The following is a 15,525-nucleotide window of genomic DNA, read 5'->3' as shown; positions in this document are numbered from 1 at the left end:
CCAGATTGATTATAGTATCCTTATTTTACAGGGACACAAAAAGGACAAGTCAGCTACCCAAGCTTATACAGCAAGGAAGAAGAAGAGACTAGGCTTGAACCCAGGGCTGATTTCCAAGTCTGCATCCCTAATACTGGTGTTTGTTTTTTTAAGGCAGGGTCTCATGAAGCCCAGACTGGCCTCAAACTTGATATGTAACTGAGAATTACCTTAAATTTCTGATCTTCCTGCTTGTACCTTCCCAGTGCTGAGATTACAGGTATGAGGCATGATCCCCAGTTTTCTGGGGTGCTGGGGATTAAAGCCATGCCTTCATGAATGCTAGACAAGCACTGTAACAACTAACATCCCAGCCTTCCTGATGACAACAGTCCCCTGACTCTGGGAGATAAAGCCAAACTTTCTTGATGACCCAGGAGTGGGGAGGAAAGGAAGCCAGGAACATGTCTGCTCTCAGCATGTTTCTGGGCTTGACAAGGATTTGAGTGCCCCAAAGTTGAAGTGAGATGCTGCTCCTGTCCACTATCACCCCTCAGATGACCCTCAAAAGATCTGGGCACTAAGCCCATGGGAGTCCAAATGCTATACTCACAGAGCCAGAGAGCTGCTTGGGAAATAGGAAGGAAGGAAGGAAGGAAGGAAGGAAGGAAGGAAGGAAGGAAGTTAAAGAAGGAAAAACAGAAAGAAAAGAAGGGGTAGGAGGTAAGGGGATGATTCAGTCAGTAAAGCATGAGGACCTGAGTTTGATCCACAGCACCCACATAAAAAAGATAAGGATGGTCCACTTGCAATCTCAGCACTGGGGAAATCAAGACAAGCGGATCCCTGGGGCTTGCTGGCCAGCCGGCATAGCATAATTGGTGAGCACTAGATCTGTGTTTCAAAAAAAAAAAAGGTGGACAGTGCTCGATAAACAACATCTGAGCTTGACCTCTGGCCTCCACACCCACATGTACCCACAAACACACATGTACATGTAGGCTTATGAAAGGCCCCTGATGCCTGTGTTGGAATTACTGGAGACGGGAAATGATGAAGGCACTGAATGTCAGTCAAAGAGTAAAACCAAGTCGTACCAGTCTAAACTGTACAGATGAACCGGGAGTAGATACACTAGGGGAGGGACAGTGATGCCTGGGAATCTGAATGACAGACATCGAAGGAATCAGCCACCATTACCACAGACCAGATCTCCCCATAGAGGCTAAAATGAGAGAGAGGACTCTTAAGGGGCAGGAGAAGGCCACAGGTCCCCATACTGAGTTTATAGTGATGACTCTGAGCAAAGCCCAGAGAGGAAACATAACATGGTAGGTGCTGATGGCTCCTTCCTCCTCCTGTTCCCACAAGATTAGCATGCATCCAACATTCTGTGCCAACACCACAGGCCTCAGTGGGGTCATGAAAACACTCAACAAACCCAAATTGAAGATTATTCTACAAAATACCTGTCCAGGGCCATTCAAGGTGTCAAGAATTAGTGGCTGGACTTTTCATACAAGCTTGAGGACCTGAGTTCAGATCCCCAGAACCCAAATAAAACCAGATGTGGAAGCTCCAGTCTCTAATCCCAGAGTTCCTGTGGTGAGATGGGAGGTGGAGACAGAATTCCCAGAAGTTTCCAGAGTAGCCCGGAGTACACAGTGATGAACAGGAGACCTGGTCTCAAACAAGGTGGAGGCTGAGGAGTGCGGCGTGACACCCGAGGTTGTCCCCTGACCTCCATACATGCCATGTCATGTGCACACCTGCATACACACACACACACAAAGAGCATCAAATGCAATCACAAAAGATGTGAGGGAAGACTGAGACGGCATACAGAAGGGAGGGGACCAGGCAGGGACCAGGGCTGACACAGTGTGCTGGGCTGCGGGTCCTTAAACAACAACAACAAAAATGACATGAACCAGGAAACTGAGGAAGGCTTGGTACTTCTGACATTTGATCAATAACACTGTAATATGATTCATTTCCTAATTTTTCCAAGTGTTCTCCACTGACTGGAAGCCAGGCTCAAGTGGGTAGAGGGCGTGGGAACCTTGCTACACTCATTTTAAAACTTTCATTAAATCTAAAATTAACTCAAAAAAAGTTGAATGATGTGATAAGCTGAAATGGGGGTTGTGTAACCTTCTATGGCCAATAGAAAGAATTTTGCAGATCTGATTCATTAGGAATCTTGAGGTAGGGACCTTATTCACAGTCATCAAACTGACCTAAGCACTGTCACAGGCAACCTCATGAGCTGAGGCACAGGGAACGCTACCACAGAGGAACAGAAGGAGGTGTGACCACTGCGGCAGAGACAAAGGAGACAACTGTCAGCCGGGAGCTGCCTGAACCCTCCCCAGAGCCCCCATGCCCTTCATTTTCTGCCCAGCAAAACTTATTTTGAGCCTTGAGTCTTTAATGCCATAAAAGACAAATCTTTGGGGGGGGTGTTTGTTTTTAAGATTTATTTTATTTTATTATTATTTTGTTGTTGTTTTGAGACAGGGTCTCCCTATAGCCCCAGCTGACGTGGAACTTGTTATATAGACCAGTCTGGCCTTGATCTCACAGAGATCCACCTGCCTCTGCCTTCCAAGTGCTAGAATTAAAGACATGCACCACCACACCCAGCTCTTTTATTTTTCATTATGTGTATGTGTCTGTCTATGTGTGGATTTGTGCACATAGGTGCAAGTGCCACAAAGGCCAGAAGAGAGTGTCATCGCCTGATGCAAGAGTTACAAGGAGCTGTGAGCCACCCAGTATGGGTGCTGGGAGCAGAACTTGGGTCCTCTATCTACCAAGTGTGGTGACTTGTTAGTATGGCAATAGACAGCTAATATAAGGGTAAGTGGCTTGTTATATTTATATATCTAGCATAGCACGTGATAATGTGACAACAAAGTCAGTATAAGTGGCTAAAAAAAATTAAGGGGGTTGACCTGCATGACTCCCAAGGCTCCTACTAGCTCATTCTGGACACTTCCACTCTGCACAGAGCTGAATGACCCTTGACCCCTAGGAGAAGCCCCACCAGTACCTGTCCAGAAGCTCTCCCTGGGAATTGCTGGTCTGATGCAGCTTCCTGGGAAACTGGATTTTTCTTTCTTAGTTGCCAGCCTCAGTAACAACCTACATGGTCTCCTCCCAGCATCCCTTAAGTCTGTCCAGCCTAAGGTCAGAGGGCAGAGCATCCAGACTCCAACCACTCTCCCCAAGTCCTCCCAAAGAGGAGTCCCCCTGAGGCCAGTCCCCAGATAACAGTCACCAAATTAAAGCTCTGTCTGAAGGCCTAGCACTTAACAGGGTAATTGGTGAAATGTTTTATATTTGCCATCTCAGTCCTCGTGATCACATCCCAGTGGCCTAGAGAGGTTATGGAGCTTGCTCAGGGTACACAGCTACCCAGCAGCTAAGACAGATGTTGGTGACTCAGAAAGCTCACATATCCAATAACAATGTCCTCCTGTCCCCCTGCCTTAAAGTACCCTCCCCCTGGCACTCTGAGATCTATAAGGAAGTTCAAAGTTGCCCTTCCTGGGCCTCCTGATGACAGTCTCCAGACATCTGCTACCTTGCAGAACAGAGACAGTGGAACCCAATCCAGACAAATTAGAGACCTGCCACTTCTCTCGGGTGGTTTCTTAGTTTTGCTCTTGGTCCCCATGTATTTGGAGATGACTGGAAGTTTCTAGTGATTCTGCTTTAGTGTGTGAGAAAGGAGCCCAGGGTAGACTCCAGACTTAGAGAGAGGAGGGTTCAGATCAAGCAGAATTGCAGAGACTGAGCCTGGACACCCGTTATCTAAACTAGTCCCCTTCCACAGGGATGGAGAGAAGCCAGACACTATGCCAAAGAGGACCTGGGAATCAGGAGACAGCTCTGCAGATGAGGCTGGGGAGAGGCCACCTTCTCTTCAGACAGTCAGGAGCCTCCGGTTGAGGATAATATCTCCTACCAGGGCCAGGATCTCAGAGAATTCTAGAGCCTTCCAGGCCAAATGGTTCTGCCTTTACCTGGGGCTGGAATCTCCACCAATAACTCAAGGCCTTCTGTCAGGGTCACATGCTTTGATACCCACAAGGACTAGGAGCTAACCTAAAACTGTGAAGGGGGCCTGCTGGGGGTGATCAGAGTCCTAGGGACTGTGCAAGAAAAAGCCAAACATACATGCCCCTAATGTTTTCTTATAGTTATATATTTATGTTCATGTGTGTATCACACACACAAAGACCAAAGGTTGAGGTCAGGTGCTATCCTCAATCACTTTCTACCTTATTTCTTGAGACAGGGTCTCTCACTGAACCATGGGCTCACTAGCTGGGATAGACTAGCCGGTCAGCAAGCCCCAGAGATCCTCCTGTCTCTGCCTCCAGCTCTGGGATTTACAGGCATGTGCCAGAGCACCCAGCTTTTTACATGGATGCTAGGGATCCAAACTGGGGTCGTCATGCTTGTGTGGCAAGCACTGTACCCACTGAGCAATCTCATTAGCCCAGACATCTCAGACCTAGGACCTCCTTCAGGCCATCAATTTTACAAACTGGTGACCTCTCACCCAGGACTTGGACTTGCCTCCATTGCTCCTGTGACCCTTGCCTACACCAAGATCACCACAGTGGGCAATAAGTCATGAAGCGCCATGTCACCCTCTGTGAGCACCCACCAAATACCCTGGCTTCATGGCATGCAACTACAAATAGGGTATGTCTGTGTAGAGTAACACACCTTCACATACCTCAATCTTGCTCTGCACAGTGTGGACACAGGGCTCAACTGAAAATGGAAAGCTGGGAGGAGCCTAAAGCTCCCCAACATGTTACAGCCACAGCTACACTGACTGACACAGTGTGCCAGGAATATCCAACACTCACATCAAGTCTAGAAAGAAAATATTTCTTGTTTCATAGCTGAGGAAAGCTGAGGAACAGAGAGGTAAAGTGATTTGGCCAAGGTCACACAGCTGGTATATACTAGAAAGATGCTTCTTTGCACTCAAGGTGGTCCTAGCATTGGCTCTTGGCCTCTGCTGTCACATGTATCCTGTATTCTGCTCAGTGGTTCCTAGGTACTGCTAAGCCCTACTTGGTTTCCTTATCCATCTCTGGGGATCAAAACATGGTCGCCTCCTCTCCACAGTCTCTGTCATACACACAGATGACTACCTCCCCCCACCCCCCATACACACACACACACACACACACACACACACACACACACACACACACACACACACACACACACACACATCCCAGAAACCACTCCAGGCCAGGCACAAGGGAAATACTTGGGGAACATTTTTTTACATAAACAAAATGGCAAGTGGTTGGACAAAAGTGTGGAAGAGGCAGCCCTTTCTGGGGTAGAAGTAGTAGTCCGCAGGTAGCCTCAAGGGCCCTACCACTTCAGGTCTTCCTTGGCTCCCCTTAATAAGATGTCCAGATCAGACTGCTCCTTCCTGCTCCACATCCTCCTCCAAGGTTGGGTGAGGCTGAAAGTCAGATGAATTAAGACCTGTTCTAGCTGTCACCTGTGGTGGGAAACGTCTATCGGGCTGTCCAGAAGGGCGGAGATCTAAGGGAGACTTGCTAATAAGATCTGAGCTGGGAAGCTTTGCATCCTATTAACACGGGAGAGTGCGGGCCTGGCTGTCTGCTGGAAAATTGTAAACACAATGGAAAAAGTCGCTTATGAATATTAATGGCACTGGAAACAATGCCGAGAGAAAGCGCTGATGGGATTGGAGAGCTGGGGTGGTGGGGGGGGTCTCCCTCACCCTCGCCTGTCTCTCCAGAGCTGCCTGAAAGGGAGGGGTGTGCCTGCCTGTCATAGCTCTATGGAGAGCTCTATTCAAGAGCCTCAGGCCTGACTTGAAGGCTCTGCTCCTGCCCCAGACTCATCCCAATGGGTATCTCAGAGGACAGTCCAGTCCAGTGTCTGTGAGTGAACTTGGCCCTCTTTCCTCTCCTAGCCTTCCCAGGTGAAACGAGTCTCTCTTAGCTTCTTCCTGAAACCAAGACCTGCCTAGAGACCTGGAGGCGTGGCCACCATGAGAGACTATAGGCTCTCTGTAGGTCGCAGGCTGGCTACCAGGACAGTCAGCCACAGACGGACGGCCAGCACAGCCTCCAAATGTCCAAAAGCAAAGGCCCTTCAAAGACCATCCCCCAGCTCTAAGAAGCAGCTCCACATTCTGGGGAGCTCTGAAGGTCCTGAGTAGTGCCTCAAGGGCTCTGTGTGGGACACTGGGCATCTGACTGGAGCTTCAAGATGGAATGTGGGTCTCCTGACCCCAATACTGAGACAAAGTGAAGGTAGGTGAGGCCCATGGCATAATATTTTGGCTTGTGGAATGGAAAAAAAGTTTAAGGGAGTAACTGTGGGTTCAAGCACAGCTGGATTAAAGGCTTATATGATGACTTCAGGAATCTTGCTTTGAAATAATGAAAGTGTAGATATATTAAAAGTGAGGTCAAAGCATAGAATAGTCGCCACAGAATAGGAGCAGCGGGGTCCAGCGAACACGGACCTCAGAAAGCACCAGCCTCTTGGGGACAGACTGGCTCCTATTGGCAACTTCAGCAGGAGTAAGCCTGCTTTCAAACCACTGTCCTCAGTCCTGGGATGGAATGTCTTTGCTCTAATTGGCTTGATCAGGGCAAATGCTCATCCCTCAACCAATCACTCTGGTTGCTCAGGCTTACAGGTTCTTACCTTCAGGGGATGGAGCTCTGGTCAGATTCCACCTCACAAAGGAAGAAAGGAAGGAAATAGAGTGAGGTACTTCCTGTGTGCCAGGATGGCCCCAGTCTCAGCATAGCAACCCTGTCAGCTGGTATTCCATCCCACATTTCAACTAGAGCTGGCCCTGGTGGCACACAACAGTAATCCCAGCACTTGGGAGGTGAAGGCAGGAGGATCAGAAGTTCAAGGTCGTCCTTAGCTACATAGCAAACTCAAGGCCAGCCTGTGCTGCATGAGATCCTGTCTCAATCAAGTGAGGCAGGGGGGACTCATCCACCACGCCTAGCTGGAGGGAACAAGCTGTGCTATTGGCACTTTTGAAAATGGGGCCCCAAGACTGCTGCACCCCACTTGCTCACTCTTCTCTTGCAAACTCTAAGCTGGGGGTCATCTCCCATTTTCCTCATGAGGCCTCTGTCTTTTCTTGACTGTTAATGGGATTCAAAGCACACTATTGAAGTCAGCTCTGACCTTTCCCCCAGGGCCTATACAACAAAGATATGCCCACTGCCTGCTTTTGTGAACAGAGTAGCAATTGGCATTGTTATAATTAGGGGGCTTGCATTGTCTCCACGCCCTCCAAGATCTAGCATGACCACATCCAGGCTGTGCACCCTCTTGGACCCATGGGCTCATGCATAACGGTCTCTATGTCAACCCCAAGCTCAGTTTTCCTTAGTCCCACCTGCCCTAGCCCTGGGAGGAGACAATCAGGCAGGAACTCCTGTCAGGCCTCTGCTGGTTTGCACTGTATTTGTGGGATAATTACTAATGGCACAGATCGCTTTTATTTGCTGAGCTGTCTGCATTAAAATGATAGATTTTTTTTTTATTGAAAACATCTGAGGGAGCCACCACAGCAGCAAGAGAAGGATAATTTTTCCATTTAGCTTAAGAGCAGGTGGTTACCAAAATATTCAGTAAGAATATATGGAGGCCATGCCTGGGCACTGGGGGCACTAGGGGCACACACAGCCTGCTTCAAGGACCCATCCAGCCCCTACTCTGGGACTGAGTCCAGGTCCTCTAGACAAATGGGTGGAATTTACTCCTGAGTCATGTGGGATCTAGATGCCAGGTTGGGGGGGCGGTGGAAGATACTTGAGAGTCTGCCTGGGTCTACCCTAGAACTCAGGGTGCTGATGCTAGGAGCCGAACTTGAGGGTTAGAAAACAAAGGGGAAAAGACAAAGAATGCTCCTGAACAGAGCGTGGCCTCCAGTACTCCACTGGAGGGAGGGCTGTAAATGGGCTGAGTGGAGTGAAGGGAACTGACACTCTGCTTTTGTTTTCCTTTTATAAGTTTTAGCAACCAAAGTAACTGAGAAACTGAAAACAGGTTCCCTCCCTCCCTCCTTCCCTCCCTCCCTGCCGGCCTGCCTCCTTTCCTTCTTTCCTTCCTTCCTTCCCTTTTGTGGTGCTGGGGATTGAACCCAGGGCTTCACACATGCTAGGTAAGCAATCAACCAACGAGCTACAGTCCCCAGCCCTAAACACAGTTCATTATTACAAGTTTTTCCCAATATTTCAAGTGCTTGCAGGTTCCGATTCTCTAAGGGGGCCTCTGTGAGCTTCAGGGACCACCTTGCTGTCAACAGAGCCTTCTGTTCAAGGTGAGCCAGGAGTTTGGAAGTGCCAAAGGGGCCAAGTCCCCAGGGCTCCACTCCAGCATACCTGGCTCCTCTGACTACACACTGTATCCTGAGCACCAACTGCAGGTGGTGCGTAAAGAGAGAAAAAAAAATCCCACTGAAGAAAAATCCCACCATGGGCAACCCCTGACGGGACTGTGGACCAAAATATTGCTGCATGATTTTCCATTTTCCAAGTTTCTTCCACTGAAAATATTCTAATGCTCTGTGTGTGTGAATGTGTGTGTAGGTGAGTGTGTATATGTGTGTATATGTGTATGAATGTGTATATATGTGTGTATGTGTACATGTATGTTTGTGTGTAGGTGAGGGTGTATGTTATGTATATATATATGTGTGTGTGTATGAGTGTGTATATGTGTGTTAATGTGTGTATGTGTACATGTATGTTTGTATGTAGGTGTGTATGCATGTATGTGTGTATGAGTATGTCTACATGTGTATATGTATGTTTGAGTGTGTTAGTTTGTGTGTGCAGTTGCACATGTCTGCTTACTTGTGGAAGCCAGAGGACAACCTTGGGTTTCATTTCTCTGCTGCTGTTCACTTTTATTTTCTTTTGGGACAGGGTCTCTCAGTGGCCTTCAGAGAGCCCCCCTCTTCCCATAGCTTTCTCTCAAATTTTCTCCAGGCAAGCCTGGAGCTTAGAGTTCCCCTAGGCAGCCACGAGGCTCCCAGCTTCGCTATGGAGGGACCCATATAGCTGATCCTCAGGAGATCCCCAACCCCCACCCCACTCTCAAAGCCACCCCAGCACTGTGGGCTGAGGTGCAGGAGACAGTATGCAAGGGCGCATGTTGCACACAGGTTGACCTTACTCTGCAGGAAGTGTGTGCTCCTGAGAAAATTGCACTCAAATTGAATTTTTATAAATGGAATCCCATTTCAGCCATGATTTACAACACAATTTCCCAGATACTTTATCTTCATTTTGGAGTAATGTTTCTAATGTGTTTGGTCTAGAACTCTTTTTCCTTTTAGAAGGACTGAGAATGTTCCAGTTAGAAGAAGGCACAGAAACTACCTCATCCTGATATTCCCTCAGCCACTGGGAAAGGCAAAGAGCAGAGAGCACTGAGGACTAGTGTTTACTGAGTGCCTGCTAGAACTCAGGTATCATGCCCATGTCACAGGCGAAGAAACTGAGGCTCCAGGCAGATGAAAGGGCTAATACAGGGGTTCCCACCAGCCAGGAAGCTGCTGTGTCCAATCCCCTGGGACTTCCATGACCAGGCCCCTCTCAGACCTCTCTAATTTCATCTTCTACTTTCCTCCTCACTGGCTCTCAACCCCCACATCCCAGAGCCTTCACTTCTGCTGCTCTCCCTGCCTGTAATTCTTGTCCCTCTTACTCGATCCCAGCTGCATACTCTTCCATTCAGGTCACAATTCACCACGTATGTCATCAGCAGGTCTCACTTCCCAAGCACCCACATCTCCATATTGCTTTGCTTTCTTTTCACCATAACTCTTATCACTCCATGGAATTAGTTTGTGCTATAATCTGTTTGCTGTTTCCATAATAAAATGCTTGAGGCTATGAACACTTATAAAGACTAAAGTTTTGTGTAATTCAAAGTTCTGGAAGTCTGGTCATCTTAGAACCTGGTGCCAGCATCTGGCAAGTCTTCGTGCTGTGCCATAACAAGACTGAGAGGATCACCAAGAGGGAAGAGATATGAGTTGCAGAAAGCTCACTCTTGCAACAAAGCTGATGTCAGGATAACCCTTAACCCACACGTTATGAATGGATTTACCCATAATGAGAGCAGAGCCCTGGGGACCCAGTCACCTGTCAAACATCCCACCTCTGGATACTGCTGCTCTGGGGACCAAGTCTCCAACAGGCACAAACTGGGGAGCACATTCAGAGCAAAGTAACCAGAAGTGGTGGCACATAGCTGTGATCCCAACAGTTGGGAGGATCAGGAGTTCATGGTCATCATCACCTACATAGCAAGTTGGAGACCAGCCTGGGCTACATGAGACTTTGTCTCAAACAAAACAAACACTCAAACTGGAGCTCAGCTGATGCCCATCTGTGTTGATTGTCCCCTTACTAGAGTAGAAACGCAGGGAAGTCAGGGGCACAGCTAATGACTCCCACCCCTGCATCGCCTCTCCCAGCAGGGCCTGGAATATAGATGCTCCCAAATACAGAATAAATGGATGTGAGGACAAAGCCGAGGTGTGGTCCAGATCTGCTCACTCTGAAGCCAAGACCTTGCCATAGCACCAAGCCCTGTTCTGTCACCTTTTCGGTCTTAGCAAATCACTTCTGCATAGAAAAGGCCTAAGAAATTATGCTTGAAAATCGTTCTCTGAAGTTTTGTTTTGTGTGCATGTGTGTGTGTGTGTGTGTGTGTGTGTGTGCTGTGTGTGTATGTTTGTGTGTCCTGTGTGTGTGTGCTGTGTGTCTCCTGTGTGTGTGTGCTGTGTGTCCTGTGTGTGTATGTTTGTGTGTCCTGTGTGTGTGTGCTGTGTGTCCTGTGTGTGTATGTTTGTGTGTCCTGTGTGTGTGTGCTGTGTGTCCTGTGTGTGTATGTTTGTGTGTCCTGTGTGTGTGTGCTGTGTGTCCTGTGTGTGTATGTTTGTGTGTCCTGTGTGTGTGTGCTGTGTGTCCTGTGTGTGTATGTTTGTGTGTCCTGTGTGTGTGTGCTGTGTGTCCTGTGTGTGTATGTTTGTGTGTATGTGTTTGTGTAGGTGTAGTCTGCCCTATGTGTGTGTGTGGGGGGGGTATGTATAGTTAGGGTAGGTTTGCTGTGTGGTTTAAACTCTTTGTTCCTCCCAGTAACTGGAATTCTAATCAGATGTGGACAGTCTGACTTTCACCCCTCCTTCAGATAAGTCCTGTTGGCCCCAGAGAAGTACCACAGCATTCCTCCTCACAGCAGCAGCCTGTTGGATAGGCTTGTTCTACAAATGACCAGCAACAGATGGATGTCTTCTTCTGTAGCTTCTTCCCCACTTACTTCACACTGGTTGGACCCTATGACTCTCCATAGGAAGGGAGAGGAAGAGGGAAACAGTCACCCCTCCCACCCAGTCAGCCAGCCTTAACTGCATGAGTTGGGGGGGGTCTAAGGATGGACACAGGGGAAGCGAAAGAGGAAGAGGTCACTTGGCCATCTTGGACCATTGACCACAGGTTCAGGAAACCACAGTCGAGATGCAGGAAAAAGAAAAGCCCAAGGGTGCCCAAACATTTATAAGTAACTCCTCACTGTCATCATATGCTCTGTTAATAAACCAAATAAATATTTTTATTCCCTAAACTGTAGTAGGGAGGAATATTTTCTCAGTTTGTCGTAATGGTGGGAGGAGGAAGCCACACATGCACCTCCCAGCAGTAAATTCGACTTACACAGCCCCTGCCATCAAACCATTCAACCACAGCCACCAGCAGAGGACAGCTGACCCTTCACAGCTTCCAGAAGGTCACCCTTCCAGTCAAATACCAATGCTCATGAGACAGCCGAATGGGGTTTTCATTGGGGGCGCTTTATGGGCCTTTTGTTCTTGTAACTACAAAACATCATTTAAATGGTGCTCATCACATGTTAGAAATGGTGTTAAGAAAAGAAGTAACACATTTTATTTTCCTAAGAGCCCCAAACACAAGTATTATAAACTACTTGCAATAGATGAAACTAGGGGCTCAGAGAGGCTAGTTTATTCTCTGGTCACACGGCAGTTAATAGTGGACTTGGATTTGAACCTAACTCCTGACTCTTCAGCCTGTGGTATTTGTTACTTGGATGGTTGAGGGAAGGTTCTCGATTTGGGTCTACCATCCACACTGGCCCTTTGCCTCACATAGTGGAGGTTATAAGTTGAACAAAACAGAAGCAAACCAAGGTGGAAAGATGGGACTCTTTCCATAGCTGTTTCTGTGATTCTGGAATAAATATGCTCACTTTAGATGACCGGAAAAGGACAGCATATAAACCACCTCATCTCTCCTACATGTGTGATTTTAGGAGCACAAACTGACCCTTTGTCATCAAAAACCACCAACATGCCACAAAATTGTCCCTGAGACATCACCCCCCCACCACCACAGACCCATCACTGATCCTGTCAGAGTGGGAAGGTTGCTGGTCGTGTTGTCAGGGTAATGAGCTTCCTCTCCTCTAAGGCCACAAGAGCCTGGGTTGGGGACAGGAGCAAAAAGGGGACAGGTCCAATGAGCCTCCAAACAGCCCTGTGGCCAGAGTGCTGGATATGGTTGGGGAGATGCAGGGTAGTTACCATGTAGATAGGCCTGGGGCAGGAAAGAGGAATCCAGGCAGGACCAGCTCCAGAGCAGAGGAGCTTCCTCAGGAGCCACTGGGTTGGATGTGACTGTGAAGTCACATTCAACCCCTAGAATACCACACCTTCCCATGGCAGCCATAGGAGGGCTGGTACACTTCCTAGCAGGGCAAAGGCATGGACAATGGAGTCTCCTTCTCAAGGTCCCTCTAGGTGAACAGTCAATTATATATGTGTGCTCCAGAATATAATAAATGACTCATAATCAGTTATCCCAGACATTTGGCCACCGTTCTGGGAAGCCACGGCTTCAATCCCTGGAACTCTCGGTTTCCTTCCTAGGGACCTCTGTAATCAGTACCTCAGTGCCCAGATGCCCTCAGAACACAGACCCAATGTGTTGTGCCAATTCCTGGAGATAGTTGCTTGCTTTTCTCTCAGGTCTGGGCATCAATCAAACTCGGGGCCTCAGGCATGCTAGACAAGTGCTCTATTGCTAAACTATATCCCCAGCCCTCTTTTTATTCTTGTGTGTATGTATGTGTGTGTGTGTGAGAGAGAGAGAGAGAGAGAAAGAGAGAGAGAGAGAGAGAGAGAGAGGTAGATCTGTGTTCATGTGGGTATGTGGGTGTCTGTGTGCATGTCCACATGGAGGCCAGAGCGCAGTGTCAAATTTCTTCCTCAGCTCTATCATTATTATTATTATTATTATTATTATTACTACTACTACTACTACTACTACTTTGGTCTTTTTGAGACAGTGTCTCTCTGTAGTCCCAGCTGGCCTGGAACTTGCTATGTAGACCAGATTGCCCTTGGTCTCACGGAGCTCCACCTGCTTCTGCCGCCACACCCAGCCACTTTATTGTTTTTGACATTTATTTATTTTGTGTGTGGGGGGGTGCACATGTGCCTTGGCATGTATATGGAGGTTGGAGGACAGCTGCCTCCACCAAGTGAGTCTGGAGATTGAACACAGGCTGTCAGGCTTGGCAGCAAGCACCTTTACCCACCAAAACATCTTGCCAGCCTTCCACCTTATTTTTTGAGACAGGGTCTCTCACTGAATCTGGAGTTCATTGATTCAGCTAGGCTGGCTAGCTAATGAGTTTCAAGGATCCACCTGTCTCTGCCTTGCCCCCCTCCCCCAAGTGCTTACGGAAGCCTGTCACCATACCTAAGTCTTACATGAATGCTGGAGATCTGAACTCAGGTCCTTGTACTTGGGTGACAAGTACTTTATTGACTGGGCCATCTCCCCAGCCTCTCTCTTTTTATTTTAGTGAAGTTTGAAACAAGATCTCACTGAGTTGCCCAGGCTGGTCTTGACCTTGTGACCCTCCTGCCTCAGTTTCCTGGGTAGCTGGAATTTTAAGTGTAGCACAGAAGACGTATTTCAGCAGCGTTCAGATGCTCACTAGTTCAGGGGATGAGATGTCAAAGGGATTTGGTGTCATTTTAATGACGCTAAATGCAATAAACTTTCAGGGCAGCCACTTCTCTGCCTTTCTCTGTCCTTGAGAGGTGTGAGACCCCATGTCACTGCCTCCCATGGAGGGCTGGCCCCAACAGGTGGAGTTCATCTTCCCTCTGTCCTTTCCTTCCCCCCCTCCTTCCCTCCCTCTCTCCTTTTTTCCTTCATTCCTTTCCTCCCTCCCTTTCTCCCTGCCGTTCCTTCCTTCCCTCCCTCCTTCCTACACCCTTTCTTCCCTCCCTTTCTTCCCTCCTTCCTTCCCTTCCTTCCTTCCCTCCCTCCTTCTTTCCCTCCTTCCCCCTCCTTCCTCCTTTTCTTCTCTCACCCTCTCCCTCTCTCCCCTCCTTCCCTCTCACCCTTACTCCTTCCTTCTTTCCTTCCTTCTTTCCTTCCTTCTTTCCTTCCTTCTTTTCTTGCATAGCTGTTATCAAGTAGTGCCACACACAATGTACAGCCCCCTAGAGGCAGAACACAGCAGTGAATGTCAGTACTGGCTGGGATGTCCCGCTGATCTCATCTTCCACATTTGCTTCCCTGGGACTTGTCCAGGCTGAGAAACAGGAGAGAGAAGAAGGCAGTCAGTAAGCTGTCAGAGGTCCAGGAGGTTCTGGCCAAGGAAGAGAGTCACAGACTTCAGAAACTGCAGACACCATCCCCCAGAGTAAATGGGACATGGGGGAAGGGTCCACTAGCAAAAAAGGAGGCCAGGTGACAGGAGCAGGTGCATGAGTTGTTCCCAGCAGGCTCCTAAAATGGCGGTGCAGCTTCCAACATTCTAAAATGGCAGATTCGAAGTTAGCCCTGAGAAAGTCCCTCTGTTTATTGGGAGACCAACCAATCCCAAGCTAAACTGCACAGCCTCCATCATGGAAAGTTTCTGAAGCACCTAACTTCATCCCCTATAAAAGATGTCTGACTTCGCCTGCTGGTTACTGTTCTCTGCTCCTGAAGAGGCAGCCCAGCAGTCTGTTTGCTCTCAAATAAACTGCTGTTCCCCATGGAGTCGTCTGGTTGGTGGTCTTCTCCGCACTGCTTCCATACAAGAGTAAGCCATAATACAGGGTTAGGTATTATTCTCGGGGCACTAGGGAGCCAGTGAAGGATTTTTTTCGAATTTTTTAAAATTAATTTTATGTGTATGAGCGTTTAACTTGCATGTATTAAGTGTACTTGTGTCATGCAATGCTTGTGAAGGCCAAAAGAGAGTGCTGGATCCTCTGGAACTGGAGTTATGGACAGTTGTTACTGGCCATGTGGGTGCTGGGAAACAAACCTAGGTCCTCTGCAAGAGCCGCCAGTGATCTTAACTGCTGAGCCATCTTGCCAGGCCCCATGGAAAGTTTTAAGCATTAATGGTCTAATCCCCTCAAGTTCCTGCCCCTCAAGTTCCTTCCCTGATGTGGCTTGG

The sequence above is a fragment of the Nannospalax galili genome, unplaced genomic scaffold (assembly GCF_000622305.1).
Source record: "Nannospalax galili isolate Female #2095 unplaced genomic scaffold, S.galili_v1.0 scaffold1287, whole genome shotgun sequence".
In the NCBI taxonomy this organism is placed as follows: Eukaryota; Metazoa; Chordata; class Mammalia; order Rodentia; family Spalacidae; genus Nannospalax; species Nannospalax galili.
The sequence above is the reverse complement of the archived record's forward strand: the minus strand, read 5'-3'. Positions refer to the sequence as shown.